Genomic DNA, 15,306 nt, shown 5'->3' with positions numbered 1-15,306 from the left:
CGCCAGGAGCCGCCGCCGCCTCCCGCCGCCGCCGCCGCAGCCCCGCCACCCCACGCCGCCCCGCCGGAGCCGAGCCAAGGTAGCCGCCGCATCGCCCCGGTTTTCTAAAGAAAAACCGTTCGGGTTTTTTTAGAAACCCTAGTTTTCATTTTTTTTCTAAATAAATCGGTTTTTCTCCGGTTTATTTAATTAGCGAGTGTTCGCTCGTTCGTTCGTTTTAAACAAACACGTTCTTCGTTTAGATCCGGATAACGAACGTTCATTCGTTAATCTGTTCGTCGTTTTCTTTTTCTCGGATTTATTCCGCGATTTTTCTGATCGCGATTTCTGATCCGATCTTAATTTCTGTTTATCTTTTTGCTCATTTATCGGAATCAGGCGACTCAAGCGCGTGGAGTTTTGTCTCGAAACCCTCTTTCCGGTTAATCAACTCAAACAAGTTTTTGCTACTGTAATATTTGACTTAAGTTCAGATTAGTATACAAAGTGGTTTTCTTTCGCCGTTTGACTTTCGTTGCTTCATTTGATTTGATTCTTTTTGCGTACCGGAGTTCTTAAGTTGAACTCTCTGGTCAACCTCTCTTATTTGAGTTTTGCTTGTGCATCGTTGCTTGTTACATATGTATGTTATTGTTTGCTTGCGATAGAATTCCCGGAGTGCGAAGCGTGTTACTACGAGTCTCTAGGATTCGCGGATCGTCAGCAAGGCAAGTAACACTTTGATCATATCCCATCATTACCCAGTTTTTATGCATTAGTTCCAATCCTCAAACATTGCATGATTAGGATGTCATTAACTTGTGGGTTGGGAAGTAGTTGCTGAGGTAGAAACTATTGCCCTGTTATATTCAAACCCTTGGGAGTTACTTCTACGTATTGCTTATATTGTTATGCTATGCTCGTAGACGTGGTTTGGGTTTGAGTGAAATTCATGATAGATGCGAGATTGTTAATTAAGGGTTCAACTTAAGGTGGCAACTTAATCAAACAACTGCGTGGATTGAGGCACCTGGGGAACCCAGTGTTGTCTGTTTTTTTGGAAATCCCGGGGTACCTGTGTGATCTTCCTATGGACCACCACCCAGGCTCAAAGGGAACTGAGATGATTCATGCTAGCAACTTCCGTTTGCAGCCACAAGCTATTATGGGCTCTAGCATAGTTGAGTAGGTTACGTGAAGCTCTCGAAGAGGTAGATTAGCAGGTAGTGGGTTTTGTAGGTTTGGTATGGTCTACCCGAAGTAGAGAGTTAACGTTTCTTAAAGACTGTGTCTCGGTCATCCGTTTCTCAACCACCCTGTAGTGCGAGAAATCCAACGGAGGTGATCGAGTCTTGTGGGGAAAAGTGCGCAAACCTCTGCAGAGTGTACAATCTAATCATGGTTAGCCGTGTCCCCGGTTATGGACAATTCTTGAGTATCTAGTACTTGGGTTATCACATGTATCTCACCATGTTTAATTAATGTTGTTGGGTTGTTAATCACTTTAATTGGGATTGAGTTGGGGGTACCTTCTCAATGATGTTTCAACCACCATGATAGTAAAATAAAAATCTATTCCTTTGTTGTAGGGAAAAACTGGCTTTTCGCAAAACTATAACCATATAGTTTTCCACCAGCCATATATGCATGTAGTGATAGCATTATTCTATTTCTGCTCTACTGTGTTACATTGCCAGCATATTCCATGTGTTGACCCGTTTTCGGGCTGCAACTTATTATGTTGCAGACTCTTCAGACGAGGAGTAAGGTTCATTAGGTCGTTGCCGTGCAGCTCAGCTATGCCGTTGGAGTTGATGGACTCACCTTATCTTCCAAGCCTTCCGCTGTTATCGCATTAGATGGCCTTAAGCCATATTACTGTAATAAGTTCTCTTTGGAGACATTCGATGTGATAGTGTGTGATTGCTATTCTGTTATAAATCCTTGAGTACTGTGTGTATCAGCATTACCGATCCAGGGATGACACTGAAGCACAGAGACTTGACCATCTATGGTCGGGTCGCTACAAGATGGTATCAGAGCACACGTTGAGTGTAGGACACGACCACTAAGATAAACCCTAGGTCACAATTCTCTCATCATTTCTGACTCCTCTCCATTTTCTACTCTTTAGGATGACGGAGATGAAGAACAAGTTTGCACAACCGGATGAAGACACACCTTTTGGACGTCACCTGAAGGAAGTCACTAGGTACTTGAACATTGGAATACCAAGCTTCACCGGGCTGTACAACGCCACTTTACCTGAAGATGAGCACTGGATGATTCAAGTACAAGTTCCAGGAAGGACGTTCTCGCCAACCTCTAAACCCATAGAATTTTCCTTTGATGCACCAACCTGGAGTTTTGGAAAGAGTATGGCAGCTCACATCACCATGGGACACATTGGAGAAGTTTACAACAGGGAGCTTAAGGACACTATTTACCAAATATGTGGGCGCCGAGACGAGCAATGGGAAGTAATCAGCACTAAGAAGGATAGATCCATTGCAGCTTTCATCCAGGAGTTAAACCAGCACATTCGACGTCAGGAGAACCAGATGTGTGTGGACATGATGGACTTGAAGAAGGCGAAGACTAGGATCATCGAGCTGGAGGAAGAACTCAAGTTTACCCGCGATGGATATGAGGAGGAAATCAAGACCCTACTGGAGAAGAATGATGACTCAGTCAAGAAGATCGGAGTATTCATGGGAGGACTAGCACCAATAGAATAAGAAGAAGAACCCAAGGAAATATGCCCCGAGGACTACATCATCATCGACGACACCGACTCCGACCCTAGTGATGATGACTTTTAAGACGAAGCTGGAGAAGACATCATGGAGTCTTCCACCGATCAAAATTTCTAGATGACCACCAACTATTAGTAGTACTTTTCCCCATGTATATAGTAGTAGTGAGCACTTTTGCGATAGTTCTAGACCGTTTGTATGCCCTTGCTTGATTGATTGAGTGAAATGATTGTGTCTGTCTCATGTGCATATGGGTAGTGCTTTCTCATTAGACCCCTTTTCTATTCTAATCTCTTCCATCTAAACCCATCAGATGCCTCCGAGACGTGACATTAGTTTTGCCTTCCCGCCGGAGCTCACCCAGTTGATCCAGCAGCAGAATGCCTTGATGCAATTGCTAGTTCAGAACCAGGGCAACAACAACAACAACAACAACCCACTGCTAGTGGACAACCTAGCCCGTTTCCTAAGGTTACAGCCACCGGTTTTTTCCAGTAGCACCGGGCCTATAGTTGCTGATGATTGGCTACGCCGTATTGGAAGGGAGTTGACCACCGCAGGTTGCACAGATGCTGAGAGGGTGCGCTTTGCCGCACATCAATTGGATGGACCAGCAGCCTCATGGTGGGAGAATTACACAACCACTTTTCCTGTAGCCAATGTCACTTGGGACCAGTTTCAGCAAGCTTTCCGCACCGCCCATGTCTCAACTGGAGCGATGCAGATGAAGAAGCGGGAGTTTCGCAACCTACGCCAAGGGAACCGTACTGTGGCTCAGTACGTGGATGAGTTTAGCAAGCTATCACGTTATGCCCCTGATGATGTGGCCACAGATGCCACGAAGCAGGAGAAGTTTATGGAAGGGCTGAATAATGAGATGAGCATGCAGTTGATGGTAGCAACCTTCAACAACTACCAGGAGTTGGTAGATAAGGCTCTTATGATTGAAGGGAAACAACAGTAGATTGAGAGCCACAAGAGAAAGTATGGACAAGGGAAGTATAACTCAGGAGCTCAGCAGAAGCCTCGCCTAACCCCGAACTCGGGAGGACTTGTTCATAACCATGGAGGTCACAACCACACTGGAGGAGGATCACATAACCACAGTGGTGCTAAGAATGGGAATGGGAACGGAGCTAACAACAATCAGAACCGCTCCAACCCGTCCACTCCCGCCAAAAGAGACTTAAATCAGGTTACCTGTTTTATGTGCGGGAAGACAGGGCACTATGCCAATGATTGCCCTGAAGGAAGGAATGGAAACAGAAATGGAAGCACTGGGAAGAAGCCCGATCCATTCAACAAAGGACAAGTGAACCACGTTAACGTGGAGGAGGTTGAAGAGCAGCCGGACGCGGTAATAGGTAAGTTTTTGGTTAAGTCATTTACCGCTCTTGTTCTTTTTTATACTGGTGCATCACATTCATACATATCAAGGGGATTCGTGGATAAGTTTAAACTACCAACCCAAACCCTTAGGACCCCTCTTTTAGTGAGTTCACCCAAAGCAGAATATATGGCTAGCCGATGGTGTGACCAGATACCCTTAACCATTGACACACATGTGTTTCCGTCCGACCTAATTATCTTGGAGTCGCAAGGATTGGATGTGATATTGGGTATGGACTGGATGTCAAAGTATGGAGGAAGCGTCGACTGTGCGAGTAAGTCGATTTATCTCACCACCCCGGAGGGAAAAAGGATTAAGTATGTGTCTAGGCATGTGCCTAAAAGGAGCCAAATGAATGCCCTTACGGGAGTTGTTCAGGAGGAAGTGCCGGTAGTAAAGGATTACTCGGATGTTTTCCCAGAGGAGTTACCAGGCATGCCACCAGACAGAGATATTGAGTTTTTGATAGAGTTATTACCAGGAACAGGACCAATATCCAAGAGACCCTATTGGATGCCCGTGAATGATCTGGAGGAAATTAAGAAACAGATCAAGGAGTTATTGGAGAAAGGATACATCCGAAGGAGTTCATCACCTTGGGGAGCCCCAGTACTTTTGGTTGAGAAGAAAGATAAATCCCTAAGGATGGTTGTTGATTATCGAGCTTTGAATGAAGTGACGATAAAGAACAAGTACCCACTGCCGATGATCAATGATCTGTTTGATCAGTTGCAAGGAGCTAAAGTGTTCTCAAAGGTCGATTTACGATCAGGGTATCATCAGTTGAAGATACGAGAGAAGGACATACCAAAGACGGTGTTCACAACGCGATATGGATTATACGAGTACACGGTCATGTCATTTGGACTGACTAACGCCCCTGCCTATTTCATGAGCATGATGAACAAGGTGTTCATGGAGTATTTGGATAAGTTTGTTGTGGGGTTTATTAATGATATCATGGTATACTCGAAGAAAGACGAGGAGCACAAAGAGCATTTGCGTTTGGTTCTCGAGAAGCTCAGGGAACACCAGTTGTATGCTAAGTTTAGCAAATGCGAGTTTTGGCTGAAGGAAGTCGGATTCCTTGGACATGTTATATCAGGAGAAGGTATAGCAGTAGACCCCAGCAAGGTTCAGTCAGTCACTGAATGGTTGGCACCCACCTCAGTTAGCGAGATCCACAGTTTTCTTGGACTCGCAGGATACTACCGGAGATTCATTGAGAATTTTTCCAAGATTGCAAAACCAATGACTGAACTGTTGAAGAAGGATACCAAGTTTAAATGGACAGAAGATTGTGAAGCAAGTTTCAAGGAGTTGAAGAAACGTTTGACTACAGACCCGGTGCTAGTACTGCCAGATTTACATAAGGAATTCCAAGTGTATTGCGATGCCTCTCGCTTAGGACTTGGATGTGTGCTTATGCAGGACGGAAGAGTTGTTTCGTATGCCTCACGACAACTAAAACCTCATGAGTTGAATTATGCTACGCATGATTTGGAGCTAGCAGTCGTAGTGCATGCGTTGAAGACTTGGAGACATTACCTTATTGGAAACCGTTGTGATGTGTACACGGATCACAAGAGTTTGAAGTACATCTTCACCTAGAAGGAGCTGAACCTTAGGCAGAGGAGATGGTTGGAGCTTATAAAGGATTATGACATGAAGCTACACTATCATCCAGGAAAGGCCAATGTCGTTTGGACCAGACTTGATTAAAGAATCTGAGGAGAAGGTAAAACTGATCCGAGACCGACTGAAGATTGCTCAGTCCAATTAGAAGACTTACGCAGACTCAAAACGCAAGGAGGTAACCTACGAAATTGGAGATAGAGCATATCTGCGAGTATCGCCCTTGCGAGTTGTGAAACGTTTTGGAGTTAACGGAAAGTTAGCCCCGAGATTTGTAGGACTGTATCGCATTTTGGAACGGATGGGAGAAGTTTCCTACAAGTTGGAGTTACCTGAGGGATTGTCAGGAGTCCACGATGTGTTCCACGTTTCACAGCTGAAGAAGTGTCATGCTGAGATGGCGGATATACCATTAAGAGATACAGAGGCAATTCAGTTGGACAGTGATTTGACTTACGAGGAGAAGCCAGTTAAGATTCTTGAGTTTGCCAGCAGATTCACCCGCAGTAAGGTTATCAAGTTTTGCAAAGTTCAGTGGAGCCACCATACCGAGGATGAAGCTACCTAGGAACGAGAGGATGATCTCCGCAAGGACCACTCATACCTATTTTCTAGCCAACCCGAATCTCGTGGGCGAGATTCATCTTAAGGGGGGTAGGTTTGTAACATCCCAAATTTTCAATTTGGAATGTTATACATAGATCATCCATGCATAACATGATTTATTGCATTTCCGTTCTGCAATCCTCGAAATCCTAAGCAACTCAAGGACCCACGGAGAGAGTTGGGGATTTTTCCGGTTTTCATATTTGATTCGTTATCAAGTAATGAAACGAGGATTTTGATTTTAATAATTTTACTCTCCAGAAAATATTTCATATTAAATCAAATGAGTGGAGATAATATGACTTCTCCAAAATAATTGAAATATTGGAGGAAATGTCACAGCCCTAGCTTAGCCTTTGCTTGTCCTTGCATGATCGTCATGTCATCATGTCTAAATTTCATTTAAATATGAAATGGGGGTTGAACAAACCCTAGCATCAATCAAACCAAATAGGCTCAAGTAAAATCTATTTCAATGAACCCAGAATGCCCTTTAGAAAAGTTCATGATTTTTGTTAAAGGTGAAAACCTCTTTCAAAAATGATGCACATATTTCTAGGCCATTCTGGATTTTTGAATTTAATCTTATTGTATTTGACTTTGGGCATTTAAATATTATAAATATTTTAAATGTTCAAATAATGTTGGAACTATTTTTGGGCCACTGAAATAATTCAGCAAGTGTCCATGAATATTTTTAGGATTTTAGGAAACGCCTTGGTATTTTTCCTAAGCTCAAAACAGAGGCAAATAATTAGAAAACAAAAACAAAAAGAGAAAGAGGGAAAACCTACCTGGCCTTACCTGTAGTCGGCCCAGCTGCACCGGCCAGCCCACCAGGGGCAGAGCCATCTTCAACCTCTACCTACTGGCAGAGGCATGTCGATGTGCCGTGCCCGAGCCTCCACCTCCTGCTAGCCACGCAGCTGCTAACCCTCGCCCTGGACGCTGCCACGCGACCCACCCTCGATCCCCTCTGCCTCGCCCCTCACTCTCTGCTCTCCCCCTCGCCTCTAGCCCTTCCCCGAGCTCACCCGAGAGCAACCGCCGCCGTCGTTCGCTGCCACCATGCCCAGAGCCACCTCCTCGCCCTCCACCCGAGTCCAGAAGCTCTGCCTCAACGCCGTGAAGCACCAAGATGAAGCACGCGCCCACGGGACGCCTGAAATGACGCCATCATCTTCGTCTTCCTCGTTGAGTACCGCGGATCTCCACCGTCGATGTGCCACCGTCCGAGCTTCCCCGAGCCCACTTCTACAGCCCCTGCAACCGCTGTGAGGCCACGATCCTTTTCCCCCTAACCCCGTGCTCGATTGTCTCCCCTAACCGCCCTAACCACCTTGCCGAGCGCTCCTCGCCGCCGGCTATGGCGCCTCTGCGGCCACAGCAGCTATAGCTCGCGTCCGACTCCATAAGCGTGCTCAGCACACTCCCAGGAGCACATAGCACTCTTCGTCTTCCCCTCTTGTGCACCATAGCATCGACACCGTCCGCGCCCGAACTCCGGCCGCCGCCTTTGAGCTCGTGGCCGTCGACTCCGGCCACCCCAGGCCCGGCTACTGCCACCGGGCGACGCGCTGCAACGCCAGCTACCCGTAGAGACCAACCGCGGCTCAAACCGCGGCCTGTACGCGAAACTCGAGCAACTCCGGCGAGCTGCCGCCACGGTTTTGGTCGCCGCCGGCTTAACTCCGGCCGTGCCGACGTGGCACCATCATTAGTGGCTAATGACGCCACTAAACTAACCCCTAGCTCACTGACGTATGGACCCCACACCTAATTAACCCTGAGTTTAGCTTCCTGTTTAGATTAGTGCTAACCCTATGGACCCCACGTGTCAGCTTTGACTTTGGTCAAGTCAATGTTGACTGGTCCCACCTGTCATCCACCTAAACCAGCCTGAGACACTGACATATGGGTCCCACAGGTCAGGTTTGACCTGGCCGACCCAGTTGACTTGCTGACGTCACACCTATGTCATGCTGATGTAGTAAAGCATTTTCTGGATTTATGTTTATATAGGAAATTCCAGAAAATGTTGCAACTTCAAAAATTCATATAAAATCAACCGTAACTCCAAATGAGACAAATTATATATGAAAAATGATCAAAAAAATCCAATCTATCCATCTGTACTGGTTTCATGCATGTTAGAGCAACTTAAACTTGATGTTTAGCTCAAAACATGTTAATGCACTTTATAAACCCATAACTTGAGTTTGTATTTGAATCTTTGATCCAAATGAGCTCAAACCACCCTGGTTGTAGATGCATTAGTCCAACACACTCATTTTGCCATGTCATATTCATGCATCATATTGTGCATTGCATTGATTGTGTTTTCTCCCTGTTGCCGGTAATTGTCCCCTCTTGATAGACGTATTCCGACAATGAGATCGATGACACCGATGAAGAGTTATACTATCTTAAGAAGTGCCAGGCAAGCAAAACCCCCTTGTTCATTCCGATACAATCCCACCCTCTCGCTCCTCCTCTCTTTTACTGCGTTAGGACAACAACGATTCAACTCTTACATGCTGCGGTAGTTGAACCCCTTTCCTCTGCATGACCTGTCATTGCCACAGTAAATAGATGAAACCCACAAGCATGAGTAGGAGTTGTTTGAGCCCTGATGTGCCTACTCATTCATGCTTGTTGTCATGCCTACTACTGCTTAGAGTTGAGTCAGGTCTGATTCATCGGGAATGAATTGGAATGTGGTGAACATATCCTACTATTGAGAGCTAAGTGTGTGAACACAATTTGGTAAAGGTAGCGGTGAGAGGCCATGTAGGAGTACATGGTGGGTTGTCTCATTGAAACCGTCCTCAGGAACTGAGTTCTGTGTTTGTGATCCATGAACAGTTACTACCACACATTGGGTTCCGGTAACTCAACCCCTCTCGGCTTATTAACCAACTCGATCTCTGTCCAGGAGTTGCAACTAGTTTCTGGTGTTTGTAGGTTGTGTTAGTAGTCTACCAAGTGGCACCCGGTATAGGTGGGCTTGGGACAGACTAGGCACCGTGGCACGGCGTACCAAGCGTAGATCCATCCGTTGAGGTGGGCTTGGGAACCCTGCACACATCGTTTGGGGCCGTGAGCGACACCCTGGCCGGATCTCCTTGCGGATGGAACCCGAATAGGCGATAATCCTGGAACTTTCATTTTCTTTCTAGACTCGATGAGTCTGGAATATCCTAACACCAACCAGATCTGAATCTCGGGCAGATATGATGGTTGGAGCGTACTCCAAGAACTATATTGTTGGTCCCTCTGTAACCGGTAACGTGGATGTCGTGGCCAACACACCTAATCGGAAGGCCTATTATTGTAGTATCCTGGTTGAAGAAGTTAGTCACCTCCCCATAAGGATCTCGCAGGATCTGCCTCCGTAGTTATTCCTTATAGATTCTTGAGCTTCCGAAGTCCGTCCTTTTACTTGATGTTCTAGATATCAAACCATATCTATGAATGGATTACGCTAGCACATCAAAGAGAACATTAGAAGCGGAGTGCTAAATGTCTCCCGGTCGATTGTCCAGATTCTGTTCCCTTAGCCTCGCTAAGGGAAGGTCTGAGAGGGTGTTATCTTCCTTTGTTTCCGCATCATCAATCACTAGTCATCATGGTAGTATGTCGTGTTGCCAGGATCCTTGCCACGGATGTTGGTAGAACCTTGATGATTATGGAAATGCTCAAGTTCTTAAGAGCACGCGCAAACAAAATCATCCCTTGCGATGTTTTCAACAAGGTAGTCCACATCATCCATCCTAGTCGGAGTATGCCATTCTTTCGAACCCCTTCCAATGATCGATTGTGATTACCTCAGGCTGGTATAAAGAGTTTCAATGATCTTTGTATCAAAAGTAATTCTTTTTGCCACTTAAGGGAAATGCTCTACGAGTCACCTTTCCCTAAGGTGTCCCGTTATGGAATCATGGCAATTACCTCCTCGATACTTTGAAACCATGCACCATCCTACTCCAGCATGGAATTGTTGCCTACCAATTTGAACCCTTGTCATCTATTACCTTCCATATCTCTCGATGTGTGTTTTGTGTCTCAGCTCAAGAGATGTTCCAATGTCTCACTCCATGAGTTGATCTTGAGTTGCTCGATCTTTGAGAAGATCGTTCCTTGTAGAGTTTCCTTCCGTCTTCATCGTGTTGGATGAAGATCTCGAAGACAAAGACGTCAAGAGCAATGTGATGCAATATATTGGTATCTTCGAGAAGGGAAGTTGTATCGAGAAGGCTGTGATAGTTTTGTGACCCCTTTGTCTTCTTACTCCACTTCTTGAATCTCGGGACGAGATTCTTGTTTTAGTGGGGGTGAGTTGTCATAGCCCTAGCTTAGCCTTTGCTTGTCCTTGCATGATCGTCATGTCATCATGTCTAAATTTCATTTAAATATGAAATGGGGGTTGAACAAACCCTAGCATCAATCAAATCAAATAGGCTCAACTAAAATCTATTTCAATGAACCCAGAATGCCCTTTAGAAAAGTTCATGATTTTTGTTAAAGGTGAAAACCTCTTTCAAAACTGATGCACATATTTCTAGGCCATTCTGGATTTTTGAATTTAATCTTATTGTATTTGACTTTGGGCATTTAAATACTATAAATAATTTAAATGTTCAAATAATATTGGAACTATTTTTGGGCCACTGAAATAATTCAGCAAGTGTCCATGAATATTTTCAGGATTTTAGGAAACGCCTTGGTATTTTTCCTAAGCTCAAAACAAAGGCAAATAATTAGAAAACAAAAACAAAAAGAGAAAGAGGGAAAACCTACCTGGCCTTACCTGTAGTCGGCCCAGCTGCACCGGCCAGCCCACCTGGTGGCCCAGCCCACCAGGGGCAGAGTCGTCTTCAACCTCTACCTACTGGCAGAGGCGTGTCGACGCGCCGTGCCCGAGCGTCCACCTCCTGCTAGCCACACAGCTACTCCCCCTCGCCCTGGACGCTGCCACGCGACCCCCCTCGATCCCCTCTGCCTCTCCCCTCACTCTCTGCTCTCCCCTCGCCTCTAGCCCTTCCCCGAGCTCACCCAAGAGCAACCGCCGCCGTCGTTCGCTGCCACCATGCCCAGAGCCACCTCCTCGCTCTCCACCCGAGTCCAGAAGCTCTGCCTCGACGCCGTGAAGCACCAAGATGAAGCACGCGCCCACGGGACGCCTGAAATGACGCCATCATCTTCGTCTTCCTCGTTGAGTACCGCGGATCTCCACTGTCGATGTGCCGCCGTCCGAGCTTCCCCGAGCCCACTTCTACAACCGCTGCAACCGCTATGAGGCCACGATCCTTTTCCCCCTAACCCCGTGCTCGATTGCCTCCCCTAACCGCCCTAACCACCTTGCCGAGCGCTCCTCGCCGCCGACTATGGCGCCTCTGCGGCCACAGCTGCTGTAGCTCATGTCTGACTCCATAAGCGCGCTCAGCACACTCCCAGGAGCACATCGCACTCTTCGTCTTCCCCTCTTGTGCACCGTAGTATCGACACTATCCGCGCCCGAACTCCGGCAGCCGCCTTTGAGCTCGTGGCCGTCGACTCCGGCCACCCCAGGCCCGGCTACTGCCACCGTGCGACGCGCTGCAACGCCAGCTACCCGTAGAGACCAACCGCGGCTCAAACCGCGGCCTGTACGCGAAACCCGAGCAACTCCGGTGAGCTGCCGCCACGGTTTTGGTCGCCGCCGGCTTAACTCCGGCCGTGCCGACGTGGCACCATCATTAGTGGCTAATGATGCCACTAAACTAACCCCTAGCTCACTAACATATGGACCCCATACCTAATTAACCCCGGGTTTAGCTTCCTGTTTAGATTAGTGCTAACCCTATGGACCCCACGTGTCAGCTTTGACTTTGGTCAAGTCAACGTTGACTGGTCCCACCTGTCATCCACCTAAACCAGCCTGAGACACTGACGTATGGGTCCCACAGGTCAGGTTTGACCTGGCCGACCCAGTTGACTTGCTGACGTCACACCTATGTCATGCTGATGTAGTAAAGCATTTTCTAGATTTATTTTTATATAGGAAATTCCAGAAAATGTTGCAACTTTAAAAATTCATATAAAATCAACCGTAACTCCAAATGAGACAAATTATATATGAAAAATGATCAGAAAAATCCAATCTATCCATCTGTACTGGTTTCATGCATGTTATAGCAACTTAAACTTGCTGTTTAGCTCAAAACATGTTAATGCACTTTATAAACCCATAACTTGAGTTTGTATTTGAATCTTTGATCCAAATGAGCTCAAACCACCCTGGTTGTAAATGCATTAGTCCAACACACTCATTTTGCCATGTCATATTCATGCATCATATTGTGAATTGCATTGATTGTGTTTTCTCCCTGTTGCCGGTAATTGTCCCCTCTTGATAGACGTATTCCGACAATGAGATCGATGACACCGATGAAGAGTTATACTATCTTCAGAAGTGCCAAGCAAGCAAAACCCCCTTTTTCATTCCGATACAATCCCACCCTCTTGCTCCTGCTCTCTTTTACTGCATTAGGACAACAGCTATTCAACTCTTACATGCTGCGGTAGTTGAACCCCTTTCCTCTGCATGACCTGTCATTGTCACAGTAAATAGATGAAACCCACAAGCATGAGTAGGAGTTGTTTGAGCCCTGATGTGCCTACTCATTCATGCTTGTTGTCATGCCTGCTACTGCTTAGAGTTGAGTCGGGTCTGATTCATCGGGGATGAATTGGAATGTGGTGAACATGTCCTACTATTGAGAGCTAAGTGTGTGAACACAATTTGGTAAAGGTAGCGGTGAGAGGCCATGTAGGAGTACATGGTGGGTTGTCTCATTGAAACCGTCCTCAGGAACTAAGTTCTGTGTTTGTGATCCATGAACAGTTACTACCACACATTGGGTTCCGGTAACTCAACCCCTCTCGGCTTATTAACCAACTCGATCTCTGTCCGGGAGTTGCAACTAGTTTCTGGTGTTTGTAGGTTGTGTTAGTAGTCTACCAAGTGGCACCCGGTACAGGTGGGCTTGGGACAGACTAGGCACCATGGCACGGCATACCAAGCGTAGATCCATCCGTCGAGGTGGGCTTGGGAACCCTGCACACATCGTTTGGGGCCGTGAGCGACACCCTGGCCGGATCTCCTTGCGGATGGAACCCGAATAGGCGATAAACCTGGACGAGAGGCTTGTGTGGTTAGTCAGGTCGTGGCCGACACCCTCGCCCGGCTTCCGCTTGAAGGTTGCCGAGGTACATGACGTGTACAGGGCGATAAGTGGCGAGAGCGTGTGTGAAGAAGTACACCCCTGCAGGGTTATCATTATCTATTCGAATAGCCGGATTCCTCGGATATGGAAACTTGGACCCCTTGCATAGTTCATAGACAAGTGAAAGTGGATACTCTAAAACTCGCAAGATAAGTGTGAGTGCTATGGATGGCGTTCTCGCAGGGAGGCGGGCGCGGATCCATAGTGGTGTATTGGTATGGTGAATTTGTGGACTCGTGTGCGCCACCTCAAAAGAGTTACTTGCAGTCGTAGTTCAGGTTAGCCACTGAGTCAAAGCTGGCTTGCTGCAGTCAAACTCCACCACCCCCTTTATTGATACCGATGCATATGTAGTTAGTTCTGATGTAAGACTTGCTGGGTACATTTGTACTCACGTTTGCTTATTTTATGTTTTACAGAGAGACGTCAGTCTATCTAGTAGTTCTGCTTGAACTTCGACGTTTAGCTCGTTACCTCAGCTACGATCTTGTACCTTGGGAGGGTCTTGTAGATAGTCAGGTTTCTGAGCCCTCTTCATTTGTAGTTGTCTGTACTCAGACAAGTTAAGCTTCCGCATGTGCTTGTTGCTTGTATGCTCTGTATGTTGGGTCATGAGACCCATGTTTGTAATATCTCGCTCCTCGGAGCCTAATGAATAAATACTTGAGTCGTAGAGTTATGTTATGATGCCATGTTGTATTTACACATATCGAGCATATTGTGTGTACGATTGAAATGCTTGGTATGTGTGGGATTCGACAACCTAGTTGTTTATCCTTGGTAGCCTCTCTTATGGGGAAATGTAGTCTTGTGCTTCCATGAGCCATAGTAGTCCGCTACAGCCCGGTTCACCGGAGTCCTGCTAGCCCAGCACTACTGCTCAGGACACTTGACTGGCCGGCATGTGTTTCACTTCGTTCATGTGTCTGTCCCTTCGGGGAAATGTCATGCGGTGACATCTGAAGTCCTTCCTAGCCTGCTACAGCCCGGGTTACCAGAGTCCTGTTAGCCTAGTGCTACAGCCCGGATTCACACGTTGTTGACCGACATGTTCGAGGTTGATTCATGTATGCCTGTCCCCATGGGTTAGTGCCGCTTTGGGTTCACAACTAGCCATGTCGGCCCGGGTTCTTTGTCATATGGATGCTAGCGACACTATCATATACGTGAGCCAAAAGGCGCAAACGGTCCCGGGCCAGGTAAGGTGGCACCCGTGGAAATACCGTGCGTGAGGCCGCAAAGTGATATGATGTGTTACATGCTAGATTGGTGTGACTTAGGATCGGGGTCCTGCAGGAAAAATATTAAAATCATTTATTGGATTTTATTTGGTTTTATTCGGATTTTATTTGCATTAGAAAAATTGCACGTTTTCAAAATTGCATTTTAGAGCCAAGAAAATGTTCAACTCGTCCTAAATATTTTATTTAGATGGTGAAAATTTGTTTTGGCATTTTTAGGTTTTTATTTATTTATTTTTTAGGATTTTATTTCGGTCGGTGAAGTTTTTTTTTAAAAAAGGGTTCCCGCGCCGACTAGGCCTAAGGCCCAGCCGCGCCAGGCCACCGCCGCCGCCTCCCCGTGCGCGAGCGCCGCTGCCTCCGTCGACTCGGACAGAGTCCGAGCTGGACTCCGCCTCCGCCGCCGCGCCTTGCCCCCTACTCCAAGTCGC

The sequence above is a fragment of the Triticum dicoccoides genome, chromosome 4A (genome assembly GCF_002162155.2).
Source record: "Triticum dicoccoides isolate Atlit2015 ecotype Zavitan chromosome 4A, WEW_v2.0, whole genome shotgun sequence".
In the NCBI taxonomy this organism is placed as follows: domain Eukaryota; kingdom Viridiplantae; phylum Streptophyta; class Magnoliopsida; order Poales; family Poaceae; genus Triticum; species Triticum dicoccoides.
The sequence above is the reverse complement of the archived record's forward strand: the minus strand, read 5'-3'. Positions refer to the sequence as shown.